Source organism: Asparagus officinalis, chromosome 9, assembly GCF_001876935.1.
Source record: "Asparagus officinalis chromosome 9, Aspof.V1, whole genome shotgun sequence".
Lineage (NCBI taxonomy): Eukaryota > Viridiplantae > Streptophyta > Magnoliopsida > Asparagales > Asparagaceae > Asparagus > Asparagus officinalis.
Window position 1 is genome coordinate 51300240 of NC_033802.1, and position 11698 is coordinate 51311937.

Sequence of the window (11698 nt, forward strand, 5' to 3'; positions counted from 1 at the left end):
GTTACGGGAATAGGCTACCCGGCAACGTGTATTAGAATGTGATGTTTAAGCTAAAAGAGTTAACCCTTTTAGTGCTACGATATTGAATACGTAGACTTCGTCTTTCTCACGGGAATAGACTACCCGGCAACGCGTGTTAGACGTTGACTTATCGTGTCTTTTCTGAAAGCAAAGACCGACCGAGAAATGGGAGAGGAAGAATTTTATATTCTATCTCCCGATGCTGAAGAGGAAGAATTTTATATTCTATCTTCAGTTGGAAAGGAAACTCGGGGTGGGATCTCCACCCCCAGAATCCGGAAAGGCGAAACTAGGAGTGGGATCTCCACTCCGAGAATCGAAACGATTCGGATAACCCTAACTGTCGGAAGGTTTGATTACCGAACTAAAGATGAATTTCTCGTTTATCGAGAGTGAATTATGGTTTTGGTCCTAACTGTCGGAAGGTTTGACCAAGCAAGAGTTTGAGATGACCCTAACTGTAGGAAGGTTTGATCACTCGATTTGAAAGTGGACCTCTCGTCCATTGGGGGAATCGAGAGGGGATTTTGGCTGTGGTCCTAACTGTAGGAAGGTTTGACCCAGCAGGAGTTTGAGATGACCCTAACTGTAGGAAGGTTTGATCACTCAATTTGGAAAGTGGACCTCTCGTTCATTGGGAGAATCGAGAGGGGATTTTGGTTTTGGCCCTAACTTTTATAGGTTTGACCAAAAAGCAAAGAAAGTGGAATACGGGTAGCCAAGAAAGTGCCAACTCGTATCATCACTCAAAGGGAGACTTTAATGCTAGGCGTTTAGGACCTAACATGTTGAGTCTGAGAAATGCCAATAACTGGCAGATGGAAATGTTGGTGGATCCACTGTCGTTTATTTTGATCATCGGATGGCCTGGTGAGGGAAGATCAACCTATTAGAGGATTGGACCTCATCTCACAAAAATAACTCATAAGAAACATTCTGACATTCAGAGTTCGAATGTAGATTTCTTATTCATCACCTCTACAATGATTGGGTTATCCCTAAGAATACCTATGTAGTATTCTTCCGGGAACTTCCCAATGCATTGGATTATCCACCCCCAGCTTATCTCTTGGAACTGGGTTTGACTTTGTTATCTGACTGGGTTATCCTTAAGAATATTAGCGTAATATCCTCCAGGAACTTCCTGTCAAGAGTGGGGAGACAGTTTAGACTCCTATACCGATTGGAGTATCAGGGAGTAGTTTAACCTCTTATACCGGTCGGAGGATTTGAGAAACAGTTTATACTCATATACTCTTTGGAGTTTTGAGAAGTAGTTTATACTCGTATACTCGTCGGAGTGTTGAGAAGCAGTTTATACTCGTATACTCGTCGGAGTTATACCGTTCTCAATTGGCTTACCCTAGCGTTATAACGCCGGCTTCAACCAAGGTCTGGATGCTATTCTTGAGAGCAAAGCAATCCTTGGTGGGATGGAGGATCCTCCTGTGGTACTCGCAGTACGTTGGATCCGCAGAATCGTCATCTTCCTCCTGATTCGTGATGGGCGGGAGTTTGATTTTGTTGTTTTCGAGAAGGGTCTCGAAGATAGCTGGAACGTCTTCGTCTTTGAACGAGTACTCGTTTTGGAGCCTCTCGTCCGAATTCTCCTGCTGTTCCCAGGACTGCTGTTGCGACGTTTGATTATCGTCAACAACCGTTGCAGGTGCGTCCCCTTCATCATGAAGTACAAGATCTGAATCCAGAGGGTTGACCATCAGTTGGCTCCTCTCGGCTTTCTTCCTCTTGAGGAATCGTTCGGCCTGCTCCCCTCTGTTCGCGGGGAAAATCGTAGCTTTCTTCATTGTTGATATCATTGCTATCTCAGTTAACAACTTTATGCGTTACAAAGATCCGGTCTTTTTATAAGATCCGGTTACAATGAAAAATCAAAGAAAACAAAATAAAGATTACAATTTTCCTTATTTGTCGAACTAATCGCGAGCTCCTGTTTTGCGGTCGCTCGCTTTGGTGGGTTCTTTGCCTGCGCCGGGGTTATTTGCCGTGGACCACCGCGTGATCTCGATCCGGTCGGATCTACACGATATGACGGGTAATATTCCACCAAGGGAATAATAGCCGGGAGGGATTGTTTCACCAAGGAAACAACCGCTCGAATCTCGGGATCTAAGAACCAAGCTTAGATCCGGAGTGTGATCGTGTAGATCTCAAATCCAATCCTCTCGAACTCCTGCCTTATTTGGCGTTGGTGATCGCCGAGCACCGGATCTGAAAGTCCAAGTCTCCAAGCCTTCAAAGTTGTGATCTTTTTTAGATCTGATTCTTCAATCCAGCAGGGCTTCGCCTCTCTCCAAAATTTCCAACCTCTGAAACAAATGAGCACAAGGCCTATTTATAGGCACTCAGAACTGTGCATTTGCACAGTTCTGAGCCTAGCCACCCATGGGTGGCTCGGCCTTGGCCGAGCCACCTCAGGGTGGCTCGGCCTTGGCCGAGCCACCCTGGGGTGGCTCGGCTTTGGCCGAGCCACCTCAGGGTGGCTCGGCCTTGGCCGAGCCACCCTGGGGTGGCTCGGCCACCGAGCCACCTCAGGGTGGCTCGGCTTGGGCCGAGCCACCCTGGGGTGGTTCGGTTTCGGCCGAGTCCCCGGGTGTTTGTCCGTTTCGTCCTTTGTTTCCGGTTCTGGTTCTCTTGTGTGGTTGATTGACTTGGCAACGACTTGTTGACTTGATTCCAGATATGGCAGTGAGTCGGGTTCCTGATATGGCAGTAAACCAACTTCTGAATTTGAGTCCGGAATTGATGTTGATTTGATCGTGATTCATCCGAGTTCGCTCTTGTTTAGATGACTCGGTGATTCACCTAAACATTGGTTTGATTCCGCGTGCGAGTGGATGCATTCCAATGCTTGGGTGCGATTTGTCGCCTCGTTAACCTGCTCCGTTGCGTATAGCTTGGCTTCAGCGTTGGCGGTCTTGTTTGGATACGTCGCCTGGTGGTCCGTTTGTTAAATCGGCGTCGAGCTGTGCTAAGGGACCTATAGGCAATTTTATACGCCTACAGATACCCCCTCCAAAGTATTTCAGTCTCATTCTTTTATAGAAGAGTCTGGAATACTTTGGATGTGATTGCCCCAACCTTCAGTCGGTGTAACGGGACTCTGGAATGACTTCTGTTCTGGATTCCTTCAATTCCTTCAGGCTATTCAGTGCTTTGTAGAATGCCTGTAGGGGTTCCGGTGCTGCATTTATTGTCTGACCGTTGTTGGAATTTGAACTTGAAGTCGATTCTTGATTTCTTGACTTTTTGGCTCGAGTTTGCTGCTTCAACACAGAACTTATCATCGATTGACTGCGTTGAATCTTCATCTATAACGCGTTGTCTGGCGTTTGAGCTTCATTGCGACGCGTTGTCCGGCGTCCAGGCTTCATTATGATGCACTGTTCGGCATTTGACACAGTTTATACTCGTACGTCTGCTGGAGTACACACGGTTTAAGCTCTTAAGGAATTGGAGCATGGATCTTATCCCAAGGTCGTTGGATGCTCGAGTCACGAGACCAACTCATAAAGTTGATGCGTCAATGACTCGCATATTTATAGGATTTTTGGCAAATCCTCAGCCATCAACGGGTTTGATGCGCCTTTACCGACTACCGTTTGAGTCGGGCTAGCATGCGGATTGTTTTAAGTCCGTTCCGCATGTGACGTTATGCTAAAAGAGTTAACTCTTTTAGTGCTACGATATTGAATACGTAGACTTCGTCTTTCTCCTGTGAAAAGACTAAACAGCAACGTGTATCAGACGTTGACTTAGGATTTTTGGCAAATCCTCAGCCCTCAACGGATTTGTCATGCTTTTACCGATTACCGTTTGAATCGGGCTTACATGCGGATTGTCTTAAGTCCGTTCCGCATGTGACGTTGTGCTAAAGGAATGAACTCCCTTAGACTTGATGCTACGACTTCGAATACGTAGACTTCGTCTTTCTCACGGGAATAGACTACCCGGCGACGCGTGTTAGGCGCTGACTTTAGGATTTTTGGCTAACCCCAAGCCTTTAACGGATTTGATTAACCTTTACCGACTACCGTTTGAGTCGGGCTAGCATGCGAATTGTCTAAATCCGTTCCGCATGTAACGTTGTGCTTAGAGACTGAATCCTCTAAGACTTGTTGCTATGACTTTGAATACATAGACTTCGCCGTTGTCATGGGAATAGGCTACCCAGCAACGTGTATTAAACGTTGACTTATCCCTCCTTAGGCTTCGGGATAAAATACCCCAGAATCGAACTCTGGTGTCTTTTTCTACGGGGAAAGACTAAACCGGCGACGCGTGTTAGGCGTCGGCATATCCTTTCTTAGGATTCAGGATGAAATTCCCCATGCGTGTAAGGCATGGATTTTGGTGTTATTAATAACAACCTGTCACAATGTTGAATATGTGAACGGGTGTTCTTTTTAAACGGTTAAGAACTGACCGGCAGCGCGTGTCAGGCGCAGACTTATCCTTGCTTAGGTTTCAGGATAGAATACCCCAGAATCGAACTCTGGTGTCTTTTTGTGCAGAAAAAAGACTAAACCGGCAGCGCGTGTTAGGCGCAGACTTATCCCTGCTTAGGATTCGGGATAAACTTCCTAGGATGAATCCTGAATTCTTCGAAAAGGATTGGTATGGGGAAGGAAGAATTTTATATTCTATTCCCCGAACAAAGAAGGAAAGGAGACTCGAGGTGGGATCTCCACCCCCAGAATCCGGAAAGGTGAAACTAAGAGTGGGATCTCCACTCCGAGAATCAAAAAGATTCGGATAACCCTAACTGTCGGAAGGTTTGATTATCGAACTAAAGATGAATTTCTCGTTTATCGAGAATGAATCGTGGTTTTGGTCCTAACTGTAGGAAGGTTTGACCAAGTGGGAGGTTTGAGGTGACCCTAACTGTAGGAAGGTTTGATCACTCGATTTGAAAGTGGACCTCTCGTTCATTGGAGGAATCGAGAGGGGTTTTTGGTTTTGGTCCTAACTGTAGAAAGGTTTGACCGAATGGAAGGTTTAAGACGATCCTAACTGTAGGAAGGTTTGATCGCTTGATTTGTGGACCTCTCGTTCATTGGGAGAATCGAGAGGGGATTTTGACTGTGGTCCTAACTGTAAGAAGGTTTGACCAATCAGGAACTTTACGTCCAGACTCTAACAGAGAGAGTGTTGAGTGCACAGACACAGTGAGAACTTGAATGGGAGTCCTTATTCATTACATTGCTGTGGTTTTGGGAACTTCCCGTTACATAAATCGTCCACCCCCAGTTTCCTCTGCGGAACTGGTTCGGACATTATTATCAGTTAACTAACCGGGTTATCCTTAAGAATATTAGCTTAATATTCTCCAGGAACTTCCCGTCAAAAGTGGGGAAACAGTTTAGACTCATATACCTATTGGAGTATCAGGGAGTAGTTTAACCTCTTATACCGGTCGGAGGATTGAGAAACAGTTTATACTCGTATACTCTTTGGAGTGTCAGGAAGCAGTTTATACTCTTATACCGGTCGGAGTTTTGCCGTTTTTATTTGGCTTACCTTAGCGTTATAACGCCGGCTTCGACCAAGGTCTGAATGCTATTCCTGAGAGCAAAGCAATCCTTGGTGGGATGAACAACCCTTCTGTGGTATGCACAGTACTTTGGGTCCGTAGTGTTATCAGCTTCCTCCTGATTCGTGATAGGTGGTAGCTTGATCTTGTTGCCTTCGAGGAGCGATTCGAAGATGGTTGGAACGTCTTCGTCCTTGAAGGAATACTCTCTCTGGAGTCTCGGACCCGAAGTCTTCTGCTGCCTTCGGGATTGCTGTTGTGACGCTTGATTAGCACCACCAGCAGCTGCAGGTGCTTTGCCCTTACCACGGGAAGCGAAGTTTGAGTCCAGCAGATTAACCGTCGGTTGGTTCCTTTCGGCCTTCTTCCTTTTAAGGAAGCGTTCGGCTTGTTCACCGCGCACCTTCAGATCCTTCCAAGTGTCAGACGGTGCTGTCCCCATTGCCTCCAATACGTCCAATGCGAGGTTGTTGTGGCAAGTCTGGAGAATGAATTCCTCGGTGATCGGGTCCCGGCAATTCATCGCCTTGTTCCGGAACCTTTTGACGAAGGTGTCGACTAACTCCCCGTCTTTTTGTTTCTCGTCGAGCAACGATCCGATAGAGATCTCGGTGTCGTCGTCGAAGAAATTTGCAAGGAACTTCGTCTCCATGTCATCCCAGCTGTTCACGCTTCCTGGCTTGAGGCGACGATACCAATCGAAGGCAGCTCCGCGAAGAGTGCCGACGAATGACCGCACCATCAGAGGCTCGTTCCCAGAGATAGCACCCAGGTGCGATTTGAAATAAATCAAATGCTGGGTGGGGGAACCCCTTCCATCGAACGGCGTGAAGTTGATTAGACTAAACTTCGCCGGATAGGGGATTGATTCCCATTCCCTCGGGTATGGACAAGGAATGCCCGTTTTCTTTACCTCTTGAGCAGACAGCAACGTATTGATTTTACTCTCGAGGCTTTTGATCTTCAAGTCTTCACTTGTATCCCCGTTGGCATCCTCACTACCACCCCCTGCATTGATGGGAGGGTTATTGGCATTGTGAGCTTCATCCCCATCCGCGTGCTCCTTTTCCTGAGCAACCTGGTTACGGTGGCTTGGTTCACCTTGTTGGTTCCTGAATGCTTGGATTTGCTGTTCATGCATCTCTCTCATCTGCTGCATGGCCGTCTCCATCTCGAATTTAAAACTTTCTTTCTGCTTAGCCAAAGCGTCTTCAAGCATTTTGGCCATTTCTTCCGCGCCTATCATGAATGACTCGCGGGGTTGTCCTTCGCTGGACACTGTATTGTCCGATGCGACAGCAGAGCAGGAATCCGATTCTTCATCTTCCGAAGGCAATCTTATCCGAACCCTACCATAAGTTCCTCGTGCGATGGCTCCGGACTGCAGACGGGTTACACGCCGGGACGCTTCCAGAAACGATTTGAGATCAATCTGTGTCGATGTCTCTTTGCTGGTCATGTTGGCGGTGACCTTCGGAAATTCTCCATCCTTAACCACTGTTCTTCTTTGCCGGAAGCGCCTATGCCTTGGTTTTGGCGTTTCGGTGCCGAGCCTTTCGAACACTGAAATTCTCTCGGGGACTCCCTTGATGCAGTTGCATTGAGACAGTACTACCCGAATGAGCTTGGCACATGGGCACTGAGTTTCGAGCCCTTGAGGGCTTCTTTTTCTTGTTTTGTTCGTACCCCCAGCACGATAGTACAACTCGTCCATTTGATCGGAGTAACCTATCGCGTGTTGGCATGATTTCCCAGGTATAACGTTATCATCCTCGGATGACAACGTTTCCTTCTGAGAGCAAACTGCCTTATTTGGACTTCCGAGAGTCACTCGCCTCGAAACACGCCTTTGTAGACATGAATTCTCAGCGGGCTCCCGAACTTCGATGCGCAAGGTAGTGCGCTTGGGTGCCGTAAACTCTTTGTCATGTTGAGGGTTGTGTCGACCCCCAGCATGTTGATTAGTTCGGAGCCTCTTCATCGGGCCCGAGCGTTCATGGACTTCGTTGCGCTCGTCGGGAATTGGACCGAGGCGCTCCAAGATTGACCTCCTTCCTCGGGATGGTTCGGGAGGTTGAACTCGTTTTGAAGGCTGTAAAGGTCGATCCTCGGCCTGACTCACCACTTTGGACTTTGGCCTCCATATTTTGTGAGTTAGTGGTGATTTCTTGGCTACTCCATTCTGCCACCTTCTACGGGCTTCTTGAACTTGAGCTCGTGCTTGTGCTGAGAGTGCGCGGCGCTTCTGAATGCGATCCTCCAGCGTTGAACGGTTCCGTTTGACACGGATCCATTCGTTCGTTGGTGGCTTGGAGGAGTTGCCATTCATTGGTTGTTGAGGTCGTTCGCCTCTTCTGTTCTTCAGATCCGTGTTGTAACGGATCCCGTCCACAGATTCCATTGCCTTTGCGATTTGTTTCGCAAGGCGCTGACGTTGCCTTTGGCGGGCTCTCTTTGAGAGAGTCACTACGCCCTCGGCAACGGAAGATTCGGCCAGAGCAGATCTGACCTGGTTGGAAGGAGAGATCTCACCCGATGCAGCTTCGGCATCAAACGGGGCGAGATCTTCGTTGGCAGCTTCAACTTCTTCGTACCAACGAAGTTTTCTCTTGGAAGAGAGCTTTGGAGACTTGGACTTGCGAGGGGAGGTGGATTCGGACGAGGATGACAGATACTCCTCGAACTTTTGTTGGTCGAATTCGTACTCGACCTCCTCCTCGACCGGGATCGGGATCCGCGGCTGCGACGCGACAGCTTCGGCAGTAAAGCTGTTGGCTCCCACTGTGGTCGCCAGATTGTTCGCGGGAAAAATCGTAGCTTTCTTCATTGTTGATATCATTGCTATCTCAGTTAACAACTTTATGCGTTACAAAGATCCGGTCTTTTTATAAGATCCGGTTACAATGAAAAATCAAAGAAAACAAAGTAAAGATTACAATTTTCCTTATTTGTCGAACTAATCGCGAGCTCCTGTTTTGCGGTCGCTCGCTTTGGTGGGTTCTTTGCCTGCGCCGGGGTTATTTGCCGTGGACCACCGCGTGATCTCGATCCGGTCGGATCTACACGATATGACGGGTAATATTCCACCAAGGGAATAATAGCCGGGAGGGATTGTTTCACCAAGGAAACAACCGCTCGAATCTCGGGATCTAAGAACCAAGCTTAGATCCGGAGTGTGATCGTGTAGATCTCAAATCCAATCCTCTCGAACTCCTGCCTTATTTGGCGTTGGTGATCGCCGAGCACCGGATCTGAAAGTCCAAGTCTCCAAGCCTTCAAAGTTGTGATCTTTTTTAGATCTGAGTCTTCAATCCAGCAGGGCTTCGCCTCTCTCCAAAATTTCCAACCTCTGAAACAAATGAGCACAAGGCCTATTTATAGGCACTCAGAACTGTGCATTTGCACAGTTCTGAGCCTAGCCACCCATGGGTGGCTCGGCCTTGGCCGAGCCACCTCAGGGTGGCTCGGCCTTGGCCGAGCCACCCTGGGGTGGCTCGGCTTTGGCCGAGCCACCTCAGGGTGGCTCGGCCTTGGCCGAGCCACCCTGGGGTGGCTCGGCCACCGAGCCACCTCAGGGTGGCTCGGCTTGGGCCGAGCCACCCTGGGGTGGTTCGGTTTCGGCCGAGTCCCCGGGTGTTTGTCCGTTTCGTCCTTTGTTTCCGGTTCTGGTTCTCTTGTGTGGTTGATTGACTTGGCAACGACTTGTTGACTTGATTCCAGATATGGCAGTGAGTCGGGTTCCTGATATGGCAGTAAACCAACTTCTGAATTTGAGTCCGGAATTGATGTTGATTTGATCGTGATTCATCCGAGTTCGCTCTTGTTTAGATGACTCGGTGATTCACCTAAACATTGGTTTGATTCCGCGTGCGAGTGGATGCATTCCAATGCTTGGGTGCGATTTGTCGCCTCGTTAACCTGCTCCGTTGCGTATAGCTTGGCTTCAGCGTTGGCGAGCTAACGGTCTTGTTTGGATACGTCGCCCGGTGGTCCGTTTGTTAAATCGGCGTCGAGCTGTGCTAAGGGACCTATAGGCAATTTTATACGCCTACAGATACCCCCTCCAAAGTATTTCAGTCTCATTCTTTTATAGAAGAGTCTGGAATACTTTGGATGTGATTGTCCCAACCTTCAGTCGGTGTACGAGCCTTCAACTCTTTCCAGGTATTGAGCGGCTCTATTCCCATCACGTCCAAGATGTTAATGGACAAGTTGTTCTGACAAGTCTGCAAGATGAATTCCTCCGTGACGGGATCCCTGCAGTTCATTGCCTGATTGCGGAAGCGTTTGATGAAGGTATCCACCGACTCTCCGCCTTTTTGTTTCTCGTCGAAGAGTGTCCTGATCGACACCTCGGTGTCATCATCGAAGAAATGGGCGAGAAACATGCCTTCCAAGTCCTCCCAGCTGTTGATGCTTCCGGGCTTGAGACGGCGGTACCAATCGAAGGCAGGCCCGCGAAGGGTGCCAACGAATGACCGAACCATCAAAGGCTCGTTGCCCGAAATCACCCCCAAGTGGGACTTGAAGTAAATCAGGTGCTGAGTGGGCGAGCCCTTCCCGTTGAATGGCGTGAAGTTGATTAGGTTGAACTTTGCCGGGTACGGGATTGAATCCCACTCTTTTGGGTAAGGACACGGAATGCCGGTCTTCTTCACTTCCCGAGCAGACATCAGGGCTTCAATTTTTCTTTCGAGCTCCTTCATCTTTTCGGCCTCATCCATACCCTGTTTTGGACGATTTTCAAGAGGAATAAGACGACCACCCCCAGTGTTGTCATCACTGGAGGGTCTACCCCCAGCGTTGTTATTTTTAGTGGGGCTACCCCCAGTACTTTTGGGCGGTGCGTCGGCTATGATGATTTCGTCCACTTCCGGATCGCTGTCAACTGCGGCGTTCTGGGTGCGACGGCTGGATTCCACTCGCTGACTTGACAAAGCTCGGATTTGTTGGTCGTGCATTTGCCTCATTTCCTGCATAGCCATTCCCATTTCGATCTTGAAGATTTCCTTCTGCCTAGCCAGGGCCTCTTCAATGATTTTGGCTATCTGATCTGTATTGACCATGAGCACCTCTCGAGCTTGCCCTATGCTAGATGTCGTATCGTCAGAGGCGAGCGCGGAATGAGAATCTGAGAGCTCCTCATCGGAACGGACTCCTTCATGGACTCCATGGTCGTTGTTATATCCGGCGGCTTCTAGTTGAAGCTGGGCTATTCCCGAATTGACCCTGCTTCCTAGAGAGAAATTAGGGTTGGAATCACTTGAAATCATTGGAGATTTTCCCTTGTTGACCATGTTGATGGTAACTTCTAGGAGTTCATCATCTCGAGCAGCCGATCCTCTTTGGTGGGAACGCCTTGATTTGGGGTTCGTGATTCCATCGGAGATTCTCTCGGATATCGAGACCCTCTGTGAAGCGGTCTTGGGGCAGCTACATGTTGATAATACTGCCCTGATAAATTTGGTACACGGATAGTGAGAATCCGCTTCCCGGGTGTTTCTCTTTCGAGATTCATCCGCACCCCCAGCCTGATAGTACAACTCACTGACTTTGCAGTCGGAGTAACCTATCGGCTGCTCACAGGGGTTCTCAGGTATAACGCGTTCGTCTGTCCGACGCGTTTCCTTCTGAGTAATCATTGCCTTGTTGGCCTCTGTAAGAGTCGCACGTTTGGAATCACTCCTTTGTGAGGGTGAAACCTTAACGGGCTCTTGGTCCTTTGCACGCACCGCCGAGCTGGTTGTTGCAGAGATCGATTTGTCAGGAGATCGTGTACGACCCCCAATCTGGATGTTGGCTCGAAGCTCCTTCAACGATCCCCAGCTTTCCTTGACAAGCGCTTTTCCTCGATTCTCGGGTAGAGCACCGATACGATCCTTCGGAGGATTCTTAGACTTGGGGAAATCCGCGCTGCGGTGGGGCTTTACCGAAGGTTCGGGACCTGAAATGGACGAAGGTTGGAGAGCAATATTACCTGCTTTTACCTCAGGCGTTGTTTTGGCCTTCGGCATCCAAACTCGTTCGGATCTCGGCGATCTCTTAACGGCCTCTCCCTTTAGCATCTCTCGTGCTTTTTGGACCAGGGCTCGGGCATGCGCACGCAAGGCGCGGCGCTTCTGGATT